The following is a 15,477-nucleotide window of genomic DNA, read 5'->3' on the forward strand; positions in this document are numbered from 1 at the left end:
TACAATCAAGTGGGATTCATCCCTGGTATGCAGGGGTGGTTCAACATCTGTAAATCAATTAATGTGATACACCACATTAACGAAATGAAAAATAAAAATTATATGGTCATATCACTAGATGCAGAAAAAGCATTTGACACAATCCAGCAGCCATTTATGATAAAAACTCTAAGCAAAGTGGGATAGAGGGATCACATCTCAACAAAATAAAGGCCATATATGATAAACCCACAGATAACATCATACTCAATGGGGAAAAGCTAAAACCATTCCCCGTAAGATCAGGAACAAGGTGCCCACTTTCTCCACTTCTATTCAACATAGTACTGAAAGTTCTAGCCACAGCAATCAGACAAGGAAAAGAAATTAAAGGCATCCAAATTGGAAAGGAGGGAGTAAAATTCTCATTATATGCAGAGGACATGATACTATATCGAGAGAACCCCAAAGACTCCACCCAAAAACTATTAGAACTGATAAATGAATTTAGTAAAGCAGCAGGATACAAAGTTAATGTTCAGAAATCAGTGCATTTGTACACACCAATAATAAACTATCAGAAAGAGAAATCAAAAATCAATCCCATTTACAATGCTTCAAAAACAATAAAATACTTAGGAATAAATATAACTAAAAAAGTAAAAAACCTGTACTCAGAAAATTATAAGACACTAAAGAGAGAAATCAAAGAAGATACAAATAAATGAAAACACCATGCTCATGGATATGGAGAATTAATATAGTTAAAATGTCAATACTACGTAAGGCAATATATAGATTCAATGCGATTCCTACCAAACTATCAATGACATTTATCACGGAAATAGTACATATAATCCTAAAATTTATATGGAACCATAAAAGACCCCAAATAGCCATGATAATCTAGAGAAATAAAAACAAAGTGGGAGGTATCATGCTACCTGACAACAAATCATATTACAAATTTATAGTAATCAAAACAGCATGGTACTGGCCTAAAAATAGACACATAGATCAATGGAACAGAATAGAGAGCCCAGAAATAAATCCATTACTATATGGTCATTTAATCTATGACAATGGAAGCAAGAATTTACATGGGGATAAAGACAGTCTATTCAATTTATGGTGAACTGACACATGCAAAAAAAAAATGAAGTTGGACCACCTCCTTAGGCCATGTATGAGAAAAACTTCAAAATGGATTAAAGACAGAAATGTGAGATCCGAAACCATAAAACTCCTAGAAGAAAATATAGGAAGTAAATTTGCAGACATTACCCTGAGTAATATTTTTAGTGATATATCCCCTCAGGCAAGGGAAGTAAAAGGAAAATTAAACATATGGGATTACATCAAACTTAAAAGTTTTTTCACAGCAAAGGAGACAACCAATAAAACACAAAGGCAGCCTGCTGAATGGGAGAAGATATTTGTCAATGATACATCTGATAAGGAGTTAATATCCAAAATTTATAAAACAGTCATTCAACTCAACAACAATAAAACACAAACAACCCAATTAAAAAATGGGCAGAGGACATGAAGAGTCATTTCTCTAAACAGGACATAGGGATGGCTAACAGACATATGAAAAAATGTTTAACCTCACTAACCATTAGAGAAAAGCAAATAAAACCACAATGAGATACCACCTCACTCTGGTCAGAATGGCTATCATCAATAACTCAACAAACAACAAGTGCTGGCAAATTTGTGGAGAAAAGTGAACCCTTGTACACTTTTGGTGGGATTGCAGATTGGTGCAGCCACTATAGAAATCAGTATGGAGTATCTCAAAAAACTGGAAATGTAACTACCTTATGACCCAGCAGTTCCACTCTTAAGCATCTATCCAGAGAAATCCAAATGCTAATTTGAAAAAATACATGCACCCCTGTGTTTATTACAGCACTATTTACAATAGCCAAGACATGGAAACAACCAAAATGCCCATCAGTAGATTACTGGATTAAGAAACTGGTACATTTATACAATGGAGTGTTACTTGGCCATAAAGAAGAATACAATCTTACCATTTGCAACGATATGGATGGACCTAGAGAACATTATGCTAAGTGAAATAAATCAGACGGAGAAAGACATATACCATATTATCTCACTTATGTGTGGAATCTAAGGAACTGAATAAATGAGCAAATTAAACAACAATAGTCTCAGAGATATAGAGAAAAAACTTATAATTACTATTTGGGAGGGGAGTGGGGTGAAGGAGAAAATGAGGGGATTAGAAAGCACAAATTGGTATTCACAATATTGCCACCGGGATATGACAGTTAGGGGAATATAATCAATAATATTGTAAAGATTTTGTAGGGTGTCAGATGGGCACTTGTCCTATTAGGGAGACCACTTTATGGACGGTGTAGATGCCTGACCACTGTGCTGTTCCAAAGCTGAAGCTGAATAATATTAAATGTCAACTATACTTCAGTACATATATAGTCACAGGATGTGGAAAACAGCATAGGGAATAGAGTCAGTGGAACTGTAACAGCTATATACGATGTCAGAGGGGCAATAAATTGGGCGAGGGGAGTTATCACTTTGTAAGGGGTGTAAATGTCTGACTATTACATTGTTTTCTACACCTGAAACTAATAAAAAAAGAAGAAGAAAAAGGTCGCTAAGCAGCTCTTGCATCACGACAATGCACCAGCTCACACAGCACTGTCTGTGAGGGAGTTTTTAGCCAGTAAGCAAATAACTGTATTGGAACACCCTCGCTACTCACCTGATCTGGCCCCCAATGATTTCTTTCTTTACCCGAAGATAAAGGAAATATTGAAAGGAAGACATTTTGATGACATTCAGGACATCAAGGGAAATATGACAATAGCTCTGATGGCCATTCCAGAAAAAGAGTTCCAAAATTGCTTTGAAGGATGGAGTAGGCACTGGCATCGGTGCATAGCTTCCCAAGGGGAGTACTTTGAAGGTGACCATAGAGATATTCAGCAATTAGGTATGGAGCACTTTTTCTAGGATGAATTCACGAACTTAATTGTCAGACCTTGTATATCTTTACAATTAAATGTTTTCAAATTTATGTTGTTTTGATTAACATTTCTTTTTAGTAAGTGATCCAAAAAAGTTACTATTTGGTAACATAAGGAAATATGGGTACAACAAGCCCCATTGCTGAGTAATTGCTGAGAGTTCTCAGTAACAGGAACCGACTCCTAGCCTGAGTGTTCAGCCATGAAAGTATCTACAGTAAATATCTTCCCTTTAGCAATCCCTGATCTCCACCTGGTGAGATCTCTTACCTTACCAAGCTCCAGTGAGCCTCCTTCTTGAAGGCAGCCCTTTATCTTTAACCAAATGTGACCTCTCCTTCTCAATTGCCATCACTCAATTTATGCCTCTTGACAGCCCCTGCTACATCTTATCTAGTGATTTGTGTACGTGTATCTACGTATCCAAGCTCTGCCAGTGTACCCTTGGGCAGGTTACCTTACTCAGCTTCCTTTTCCTCATCTCTGAAATGGGAACAGTAACAGTGACTACCTCAGAGGCTTGCTGTGAGAATGAGCCAAATTAAAATATATAAAGTGCTTCAAACAACACTCCACATATGAATGCTCAATAATTGTTATGATGATGATAATGATGATGATTAATTTTCTGTCCTTACTTATAAGCCCCCCCAAAATCAGAGGCTATATTTTTAATCTTGGTATCTCATAGTACCTTATACCACATGGTAAGCCCTCAGAAAAACAAACAATTAATTATAAATTATGAATTAAAAGCAACCTGTATTTACTGCCCTGGCCTTTCCAATTATAGTTATGTGTCAGAAGATGAGGTTGTTCTCCCTCCGACAGAAGCAGGCCCACACTTGTATCCTAATCTAATTTGGTGAGCAGCCAAGTTTCTCTCCAAATTAAATCTTCATTCCAAGTCACCTTTTTCTATTTTGAGAAATGTGTGGCACATTTTCCTAGTTCTAAGGATGCTCCATTAAAGATTCTTTCCATCAATATTTTCACACTGTTATATTGGCCTTTTTGTGGCTCAGAATTTTTTAATAAAGATCTCAAGCTACCAATCTGATATTTCAGACACAGAACTAACATGAGACATGTACTCAGAGATGAATTTTTAAAAGTGCAACTGCTATCCTTCTCCTTTTAATTGGGCAAATTTTAGCATGGGTAAAGATGTTTCTCACTGTCCATCGGCTTCTCTAGAATTCGGTGTGGCAGTGTCTCTACCCATCTTTGAATATTTTTTCCCTTTTGTCACTTGAAGACAAAGCCCCCAAAATTATCTGCACAAATTTGTGTGGACGTGGAGAACACCAAGCAAGAAGACTGTGCCCATTTCCACGGCCTATTTCTATGTGGGGTCATTCCACCCGAGTGGCCCAGGAGAAAAGTGATCAGGGAAAAACTATTCTGTAATAGTTGGGAACTTTATAACAATGTCCTACCTACTGCGTGATTTATTCTAATGTGCCTGATGGACAATCATTACGCACCAAAGCAGAAAATGGAGCTTGCCTTTTCAAAAGTGGTTAAAGTCCCCTGCCCCAGAGCCATCTGGGATTACGGGGGGAATCCTGGGTGGCCTGGCCGCAAGCCTTCACTGACAGCGGGGGCTGATCTGCCAAAAAGCAAGCCACTGACCCGATGATGGTGAAACTCTCTTTCTCAATGCGATGGTGTTTGCTACAATTAAGTAGAAATCCTGTCTTTTAAATAGAGATACATGCCCAACAAGTAGCTCAAAGCTTATTTTCTTGTGATTTCAGGGAAGACACAGAAAGTAGTATGTGTTTACATGCGTGATGCAGTTATCCAAAACCGGTGCTTGGGGGGAAAAAAATACCAACAGCTTTTTAGCTAGTTCACCTAGGTCTATTAAGTCAAATAGGGAGGAAAGTGCTTTTTCTGGAAATTAGGACTTTCATCCAACAAAAAATAACTTGAAAATGGATTGGGTAGACATTGAGAGAGTGATTACATAATTAAAAGTACTAGATCTAAAAACTCCAATTCAATTATTTGTCCTCTTTAAATCCTGATTATCTTTTCAATTTGCAAAGACTTTTTTTTTTTTTTGGTTTTTGGATGTTTTTCTTTAAAGTCGGCTAAGTGTGCCAGCTGCCCAGGGCTGTTTTTGTAAACATTAGGAAGGATGTTTAATTACATTAAAGTTAGGCTTAAATTTCACTTTTGAAACAAGAAAAAACTACAACTGGAAGTGGGATGTGCATATAATTTGGGTTCAAGAAAGGTTATTGAGAAAGCTGCAAAATCCCACATCACAGTCAAAAGTTCCATAACGAAGTTTGTCCTCTCTCACCCCACCTCCACTATTTCTAATTGAATCTTTGAGTGTGGGAGGGAATTGAGTGATGTCAAAATTAACTCATATGCTTTCAAAAGCTCCACATGCAAATTAAGTGTATTTGTTTTCCAAAATCTGCTCTGTTTTCTGCCTTCCCCATCACCATCTCTCAAAAACTAAATTTCCTATGCCATAGAGTCTCAGAATTATCATTTTGGAGGGAGTTAAACTGTGACATTAGCCAGGCTCTATATGCTTCTCTACCCTGTGATCCAAATGTTGGATTAACAAGGACACATGCCCTGATCATGCTGATAAAGCCTTTGGGGTCAGCCCTGGAGGCCAAACTGGTACCTCTCCTTGGTGGTCCCCATTGTTCAGCCATATGGCCCAGGGAGATCACTAAACCGTGACTCTCAGGCGATTGTACATCTGACCTTGTGTGGCAGCCTGTTAGCTGATGGGAAAGAAGTCAAAAATTCTCACAAGGAGAAAGGCTTGCCACTTCTGCAGGACCCCAAGGCCAACTAGCTTGGGTTCTGGGTGACCAGCTGCCCGGTGGCACAGAGGCAAGCCAGGCAGGCCTTGGGTAGCCTCTCCAGGCTAGTGACAGGCCTCAGGGTTGCCTGTTTATTTTCTGGACCAAGAAGCCCCAGTGCACACACACGCAAATCCAAGAGCACAGGCTTAATTTCACTGCCTGAGAGACAAATGGATAAATTAGCCGTGGAGGGAGAATGGGGGAAGGAGTATTTACCTTATTCCTTCTCTCAGTTGCTTCTTTCAGCAATTTAGGATTTCTCCAAATTGAGTCTGAGGCCCTGGGCAAATCACACTCTGTACCTCACCTCACTTCCTTGAAAGGAACACTCCTCATGTGTATAAGAGGCTTCACGGTTTACAGCATGCATTCACATCCATGGACTCCCTGATGCTGTGCAGCAGTGGGGCCATTTTCCCTATTTTACATAATGGAAATGGAAGTTCAGCAAGTTCAAATGGTTTGTCCATCATCCCACAGCTTCTAAGCAATAGATCTGGGTCTAGTCCTCAGATCTCCTGGTCCAGACCTCCTCCTACTCTTCCTAGCTCCATCCTACTCCCCTACTAAAAAAAGGAGGAGGAAGAGAAGGAAGAGGAGGAGGAGGAGGAGGAGGAGGAGGAGGAGAAGGTGGCCCTCATTCTGCCAGTGACAGGACTTGAGCAGCCAACCCCAACCAATTCTTTCCCCCAGTTAGCATGGTACAACCTTCTGTCAGGCTCTCATTGCTTCTCTGAGGTCCTGATCCCCTTATCAGCACAGAACGGTTTCTTTACCAAGAACCCCCACTGAAGCACCTCCAGTGTGTTGCATCAACACACTTGAGTGAGTGTGAAGAGGGTGGAAGACGCAATTGACTCTTTCCAAATCCAAAAACATCAGAATAACAAACAGGCAGATAACTTCTGCTTCCCATCATGATGGAGTACCAAGTTCCAAACTAGCCCTCCCTCTGGAAACCACCATAAAACTGGATAAAAATATTTTCAGATATTGGAATGCAGTACAAGACTGGTCCCAGAGGAAAGGAAACCCACAAAATAATTGCCTTGGTTGTCTACCTGGAGGTACGTTCCAGACCACATTATAGAGAATCGAAGACCAAACAGACCATGGTAGACTCACCGAGGTAAGGAGTCAAAGATCAGAGTTTGGCTCTGCTGGCGTGGTTGGAGTATGAGCAGCAGGGTACCGAGGAGGATAATGGGGTTATAGACATCCACAAGTATGTGGCCAAGGTTTGCTACAGCTCTGACTTTGAAAAACTGAAGCCTGAGTACTTGGAGCCACTCTTTGAAAAGACAATGCTCTTCTCACAGTTTCTGGGGGAGAAGCGTTGGTTTGCAGGGCACAAAGTCACCACTGTGGATTTCCTGGCTTACAATATTCTTGACCTACTCCATATATTTGAGCCTAGGCTCCTGGATGCGTTCCCAAACCTGAAGAACTCCATGGCCCACTTTGAGGGCCTAAAGAAATCCCTGCCTATATGAAGTCCAGCCATTTTCTCCCAGGCCCTCTGTTTCTAAAGATGGCCTTGTGGGCCAACAAGTAGGGCCCTGGAAAGGCAGGAAGAGAGATGGAGCAATCACAGCTGCACCTGCTGTTCCGGGCCACTGGAAAACAGCCAGAACTTCTTGGACCCCAGAACCAGAGTCTTACTTCTTTCTCCTTTTTATTCTGTGGTCCCCCCACCCCAGATGCTTTATTGGCCCCCTTTTCCCCTCCCAGCCCTTATTTAATCATGCCCTTTAAAGCTTCAGCTTCCCATTTTTCTTCAGCAACATTCCTAACCCCACCTCATGTTACCTCTCCTGCACTAAAGCTAACCGGAGCAACCTTCTTTTCAGCGGCTGCTTCTGCTTTGAGGAGCTGACTGCACCTCTCATCTGCAGAGCTCAGCCCTGAGCTCCCCACCACTGCCCTGAAGATTAGGATTGGTCTGATATTCAAGCCCTGCTCTCCCAGCATGGTCCTGCCCCAGCCCTGCCTGGTCCCCAATAAAGCCTTAATCACAAAGAGAGAGAGACAGGGAAAGGGGGAAGAGGGGGAGTAGTAGGGAGGGGGAGAGAGAGAGAGAACCTATTTTAAAAAAAATGAAAAACTATCCCACTCCCAAGGCCCACCAGGTGTCCAGCTGAGCTGTGACTTGCCTCAGTATTCTCCTTCCTTTCACCTTTTCTGACCACATGATTCACCTCTGTTCTCTTTCCAAATTCCCAATGCCTCCTCTTCCCATTCCTGCATCTGTTCATGTCCATAGCTAACCATTCTTCTAAAGGCCAAAATGAAGGGATAGGTAGATCTCTTAAGATTGCCAAGAATGAGAGTAAGAAGAAGATTTAAGAAAGATACTGGTCACTTTCTCCTTTGTATTTTCATGATTTGTGACAGCAGACAGTTCACAGACTCTCCCTGGCTCCACTGCTTGCAATCTACACAAACGAGACAAGGTGTATAATACCTGCAGTTATTACAAAGCCTCACATCTCAGCATCATACAACAATACGAGTTGACTTCTTGCTCACACAAAATCCAAACCAGATGTTCCTGGTCAGGAGGCACTTTCCACATGATCATTCAAGAATTCAGTTTCCTTTCTTGTAGTGGCTCTCCTATCACCCAGGGCCTTGGAGTCTTTTGTTGGGTCCTCTTCGCTCAGCTGCCAAATAAGGGAAGGAGAGTGCAGAGGATCATGTAGGAAGTTTTTGTGGCCAGTTTTGCACACAATTTATTGGTCAGAACTCAATCACATGGTCTCATCTAGCCACCAAGGCAACTGAAAATATATTCTAGCTGGATGCTTACAAGGAAGAAAAAACAGGTTTTAGTGACCACATAGCAGTCTTTAACTCACTGTGATGCCTTGGGGAAGTCACTTATCTCTGAGCCTCAGTTTCTTTGTTTATAAACAGGCACAGGAATAATACCTTCTTCATGGGGTTATTGTGAGAGTTAAATGAGATGGTTCATGTGAAGCAATTAGCAGCAGACCTGCAACATAGTGTTTAAGAAATGTTGCCTATTATGATAATTACAATATCTGTATTTAATTAATCTTTTTGTCCCCCACTTAGTAGTTTCCCTGGGTCAAGGCCAGTGATGTTTTAACTTTTTCTCATTATGTTGTTTTTCAGTCAACAAATAGTTTTTTTAAAAGGTATTAAAAGAGGTTAGTCCACAAAGTTTGAGAAACATTGCCCTAGGTGACCTGAAATGGTCTTTCGTACATAGTAGGTAATTAATATATTGAATAAATAGGCTTCCTTCCCACCTCTCTTTTTTTCTCCCCTGACTTCTACTTCCTGGTCTTTTTACTCTTGCTTACTCTCTCTATGCTGCATACCCAATATTTCTACCACAACTAGCACCCCCTGCTTGATAGGAGGGGGCAGGCTTGTTAGGGCAGGGATGAGAAGTTGGACACACCCTAGAGGAGTGAAACAGTGGTTCTCAGCCCAGGCTGCACAGTGAGATGTCTAGAGAACTTTGCAAAGCAACAGTGCCTGGATTCCTCCCTGAGAGGTTCTGACTTAACTGGTATCAGGTACAACTCTGGTGTTGCATGACTGGCAATGCATCTCGGTCATCATGAAAAGTGCTCCCCCAGAACAGCTGCTTCCCTGTCAGCCTTGAGCTCCAGATGGACACATGTAGAGCAGACCTGAGCCCAGTCCTCAGGGAGGAGCCATGCCAAACCTGATCCATACCTTGAAGTAGAACTGCCCAGCCAAGCCAGTCTAACTCAAACCATACCCAGATATGTGATCCATTTCTGCCAAGACCAGCCAAGATCAGCCCACCCCCAGCCAACCCACAAACAGATGAGTTACAAGTAAATGAATGCTTACTGTTATATGTCCCTTAATTGTTGTGGTTGTGAGCTATACAGCACATGTGACAATCACTAATTAATACAGATAAAATCTAAATTCTGTCAAGGCAGAAATTCTTTCTTGTTAACTGTTATTCATCTAGCATCTAGCACGGTGTCTGCCAAATAATAATTCTTAATGAGCAATTTTTGAATAACTTGAGTGAATAGAAAATTGAGTGAAAGAAAAATGAATAAATAAGTGAATGCATGATAACCAAAGGAAAACACTGAAAGAGCTAGCATGCAATACCTATTTTGAATTGTTGGTTATATTAGTCAAGGTTCTCCAGAGAAACAGAACCAATAGACTGTATATACACAAAGAGACTTACTATAAGGAATTGATTCACACAATTACAGTGCTGGAAAGTCCAGAAATCTACAGGGTGAGTCAGCAAGCTGGAAACCTAGGAGAGCTTATGGTATAGTTCTAGTCAGTCAGACTCCAAAGGCCTGAAAACCGGAAGAATTGATGGTGTGGTTCTAGTCCAAAGACCAGCAGTCTCAAGACTCAGAAAGAACCAATGTCTCAGTTCCAGACCAAAATGAGGAGGTTGAGGGGTGGGGAAGCCAATATCCCATTTCAGAGGCCATAGGCAGGGGAAATTCCCTCTTACTCAAGCCTTTTGGTCTGTTCAAGCCTTCAACAGATTGGATGAGACTCACCCACAATCTGAGAGCAATCTGCTTTACTTAATCTACCAATTTACATGTTAATCTCTTCCAAAAACACCTTCACAGAAACAGAATAATTTTTTACCAAATATCTAGGCACCCCATGACCTAGTCAACTTGACATATAAAATTAACCATTACACTAGTGTAGTGTATACATATCAACGTGCTTTAAATGTACTCTCTCCATGTGGAGAATCCCCAGGCCAGAGGTGGCTCACCCACTATCCATCATTTTCCAGAACAGTTATAGCAATGTATGAATACAAAATTGCAGCTGTGAGTTGTAGTGTGGCACTTTGCTATGCTGCTAGCAATCAGGGTCTGTTATCATTCAGAAATAGAGAGGTGGGAAAGGAGAGAGGATGTTGCTCAACATCAGCCCCAAATTCCAGAAATACTGTGTGCAGGGTTCAGTAAAGGCTAGCTTCAACGTAATAGATTTTGATGGGTTTGAAATTGGCCTGATATGGGCCAACAATAAGGGAAAGTCAAGCTTACATAGCAGAAAATCTATACTCCCTAGACACCCGTTTACTTCAGGAGAATCCAAAGTATTGACCTTCAATTCAGTGCTGAGATAAGAGGAGCTAATCTGTCCACCCTCCCAAGCACTCCCAGGATGACACCGATCTCTTCAGCCCCAGCTTTATAAGTCACTAAATGGGCCTTCATTGACTCAAATTGGGGTTACACACCCAGGGCAGAGAGGAAGACTCTGTCAAAGGGCACAAATTCCTCATCTCCTCCTCCTCAATGATGCCTGAAATTCCTTTAATAGAGGCTTAAAAATACAAATGAACATGGGAGAGGCAATTAATGAATTTATATTCATTTAGATCTCTAGAGATGGGGATGTCTCACCCAACTCCCTCCTAGCTCTACGCTTCCCCCTCCCCCAAAGGAGGAACGTAACTAAAATTGGTCAGTTTCCAAGACACCAATTGGGGCATGTTTATTTGTGTTATTCTTGTCCTTTCAGCCTTTTGGCAGATGCTGGCCTAAGCCCTTGCCCACAAGGAGGCCTGATCCTCTTGTTTCATCTTGCCAGTTGCTCTCTCCTCTCTCTGACTCTCTCTGTCTCTGCCTTTCTATCTATCTATCTATCTGTCTATCTATCTATCATCTATCATCTATCTATTTATCTATCTATCTACCTATCTCTGCCGCCTCCTTTCACATAGCCAACATGGTAAAGAGGGCCAAGGAGTTTTCACATTTAGAATGAGCATTGGCCATATCACATTCCATTCTCCTCTCCCTAATGCAGCATACCGGAGCTTTGTGCTCTTCACATTGGTGGCCCAACTATTACTGAAACCAATAAGGATCTCACTTTCCTTGGCCTCTGTCCTTGTCTCTTTCTCTAATGGCATCATTGAGAGGAAAAGAGCTGCAGTCCAGAATCAGATTCAGGAATGCCTGCTCTCCTGACCCTTATGCCATCCTAATGACACTCAAACCCCATAATTCTGCGTAATAGCACTAAGGTGTGAATGACTTACTGCAGATTCTTCCTGAACTCTGGTGGCAGAAAAGGGGCCAAAATGGAGCAAACAATAAGGAAGAGATTAAGCACCTGAAGAGATAAAGTGGCAGTGAAGGACATATCCAAACAACAGAGACTTCAGGCAAAGACTTAGCCCACTGCACAATTCAGTGCCACCCACTTCACGTGAGAACACAAGGGAACAGAAACACTCCATCCAGTCTTGCACTCTTTGTTGTGAAATGTGATCACCAGAGTCCGTTTTCTTGTGGCAGGCTAGAAATTACTTGTTAAAGAATTCTCACTGATGAAAGCTTCCATACTGAAACCTATATTAAGGGACCAGGCTATTCATTGGGGTAGGAAAGGGTGGAGAAAGAAGACGTTTCTAAGGAAGAAATATGAAGGAGGTCCCTAAGGAAGAAATACCAAGGAGGTTAGAAATGTAGGCTAGGAAAGGACACAAGAGGGACTCCAAAAATAATTCTGCTTTTCTTTTTTGTGTGGTTCCCTGTCTGAGTCACAGTAAAATCAATGTAGTAAATTCTCCACCCAAAGAGATCAGCACCTTGTCACTTTCTGGCACAGTGTTAGATGAGAGCATACTTTGAAGATAGAAGAGAGAATTTGTAGTTTAAAAAGTGTTTTTAAAGTAATTTTTCCAAATTATCTTCTGCCAAATTGTAAACACAGTTAGAAATGTTCCGGAAGATAAAATTGTAACTGTATAGAGAAAATCTAAAGATTGTCAGATGAAACTTTCTCCTTTTAAGGGACACGAAGTGGTTTGTCACTATACAATTTAGGATCGGCAAGTGCCAAGCATCAGAATTGATATTTTATGCCACAGAAATATTTTAACCAAAATTTCATTGCCAATTTGAATTCTTTGTGGCATATCTACCTTAAGACCAAACCAAAGAAATATATGGCAAACTTCTAAATTATGTGCAGAAATGCATTCTAGGATGTAAGTTAGGCATGATGACAACAATAACAATAGTAGAAAAGTAATGATAGTTAACTTTTATTAAGTACTTTCTGTGCACTGGGCACTATACTAAGCCCTTCACAAACATTTTTTCATTAATTCCTTACAACCACCCCCTGATGTAAAAACTAATTTGATCTCCAGTCCCAGGTGAGGAAACTGGGACTAGAGAGAAATAGGTAACCTGCCCAGGTTTACACAGCTCTAGGTGGGTGAGCCGGGAAATAAGCCCATGACGGTCTAACTCAGAGTATGAACTCATAGCATACAGAAGAACCAGATGGGACCAGTACACAGTGCTGAGTGAGAGGCCAGGAATTGCACAGCCAATCCTAATCTATGCCATGTGGACTGGCCAGCCCCATCTTTGTTCAATAAAAGCACCTAATGTTAGACTTCACTGTCCTCATTAGATGGAATCAAGCTGGGTTTCCCTCCAAATAGACCCTGGGACAAGAATTTGGGTGCAAGTAGGTTATTTGGAGGGTGGTTCCAGAAAGGATGGTGAGTGAATGGGGAAATGAGAGAGGGAAGAGAAGGAAGCCAATCCAAGGTACACTATGAAAATGTTACCACTGTAGGCAGTGGGACTCAATCCCACTGCAGACATCTGGGTAGGACTATGTAGAGTTGCCCTCCCCAGGGCTAAAGAAGCTGGGCTCTGTACCTACCAACTCTTGTCTGTCAGTGGTTGAGGGCACCTCCTACAGCATTAACTTCTGGACACTTTTGGTCCATTCTTTGCCTGAGCTGTGGAGGCTCGCTGCCTGACTCAGACACCGGCATGTACAAAAGTGAGGGCCAGGGGGCAGGGATATGGGTGTCCACTGACAGTGTTTGTTCCACTGTGTGTGTCTCCACAAGGATATTGTTAACTTCAAATTTGATAATCACTTCTTCTCATTCTAAGAAAATTGTTCTGGCCAAGGGTTTGGAAATACGAACATTGGTGATAGAATATTCTTTTCCTCAATGCTTCCTGGTTTTCACCATGAGAGATGGAGGAGATTAGACACTCCCCATGCCCACATGAGACATTATTTGACACCAAAGAGTCAAAGTGTACTGGAGAATTCCTAAGGTGCTGATTTCTGCCAGCTTCCCTCCTCCATGGTCCCAACCTTCTGAGAGGCTGAAGCGAAGGGGGTTTGAGTAAAACACACTAGATGACATACTCAAGACAGGCAGGGAGACTGTTAATTACACATATCCTTTTGCCTAAGAGACTATGGACTTAAAAGTCAATAGTGAAAGAGTGAAAGTGGTAAACAATATGGTTAAGGACATTTAAGCCTTGGAAATCCAGGCCTGAGATATTGTGAATATTTTTGCTACATTGATTTGGTCCACTCTTTAGCATTTAAGAGGAAAAGATGAGCTTATTTATGTACCACATTATACCTGAATATACAGTGTGAAGTGTGTGTGTGTGTGTGTGTGTGTGTGTTATGTGCATAATCTGGAAAGACACAAGAGTTTACAAAAAATGAGAAGGCAGGCTTGAAATATGTCATAGACAGATAGAAAACAGGATTCTACCAAACATATTGCAAGCCAAATTTGTATTGGAACCAAACCTAGGTTCTGACTTTTGTCTTTTTTAACTAAAATAAACATTTTCAACAATGAAAGCTTTGATGGATTCCCATAAAAAGAATATAGACAGAACCATAAATAATTTTTAGTTTTTTTTTAAATCAAAATTGGGTGCTATAGTGCAAAGATGTAGTCCACAAAATACCATTTGAATGTCAAGTCACTCAAGTGTATAGGAAAAGGATTAACTTCTAAAAGTTTGGGGTTTTTTGTATTTCCTCCTGGAGTACTTTGTCTAGATAAGGTTGATTTCTGCTTTCTATGACTGTGATTTAAAATATGAGTTTTCTGAACTTTGTAACCTTATTTGAAGGAAAGTATTTTAAGAGCAAGGGATAAAATTCAATTAACTGAGATGACAGAAAATAATCTACTAGGCAAATATATCAGGCAATTGGAAGCTTTCATACCTTTCAAAAAGGAAATAACCTATTTCTTGCCTTGTTATCTAATGACACAGCAGTTTATTTCTCTTGAAGCTGTTACAAATCTGCCTAATGAGGCCTAAACACTGTTGCCAAGCAATTAGAGTTTTTATTGTGTCACTGATTTCCTTCATTTCCGCAGTTGCTGATAATCATTAGCGAATACTGTCTCATCTAAGAATACACATGTGCATGTACACACACACACATACATACACACATACACACACTCCAGATGGCTGAAAAATGTAACAGCTCCAGTGGCAGCTCAGGCCAGTGGGTGTGCCTAAACAGCCTCAGACAGTTACCAAACTTGGACGTTTTTGTATATTTTGTTAGTCAATGAATTTGTTCTGATCCATGCACATTTGCTATTCTGTGGGTATTGTTTATTTCATAGATTTAGACAGATAGCAGCTCTTACTAATACACACACACACACACATACACACACACACAGAGCAAGTTGTATTTTCCAAAGTGCCACTTCACTATTATCTGTCCCACATGCTCTTCTAGAACCTTGCCACTGCCTCAGCAAGAAGGGAAGTCTAATTAACTTGCCTTTTAATGTGGACTGG

Source organism: Rhinolophus hipposideros (assembly GCF_964194185.1).
Source record: "Rhinolophus hipposideros genome assembly, chromosome: 22".
NCBI classification, from domain to species: Eukaryota; Metazoa; Chordata; class Mammalia; order Chiroptera; family Rhinolophidae; genus Rhinolophus; species Rhinolophus hipposideros.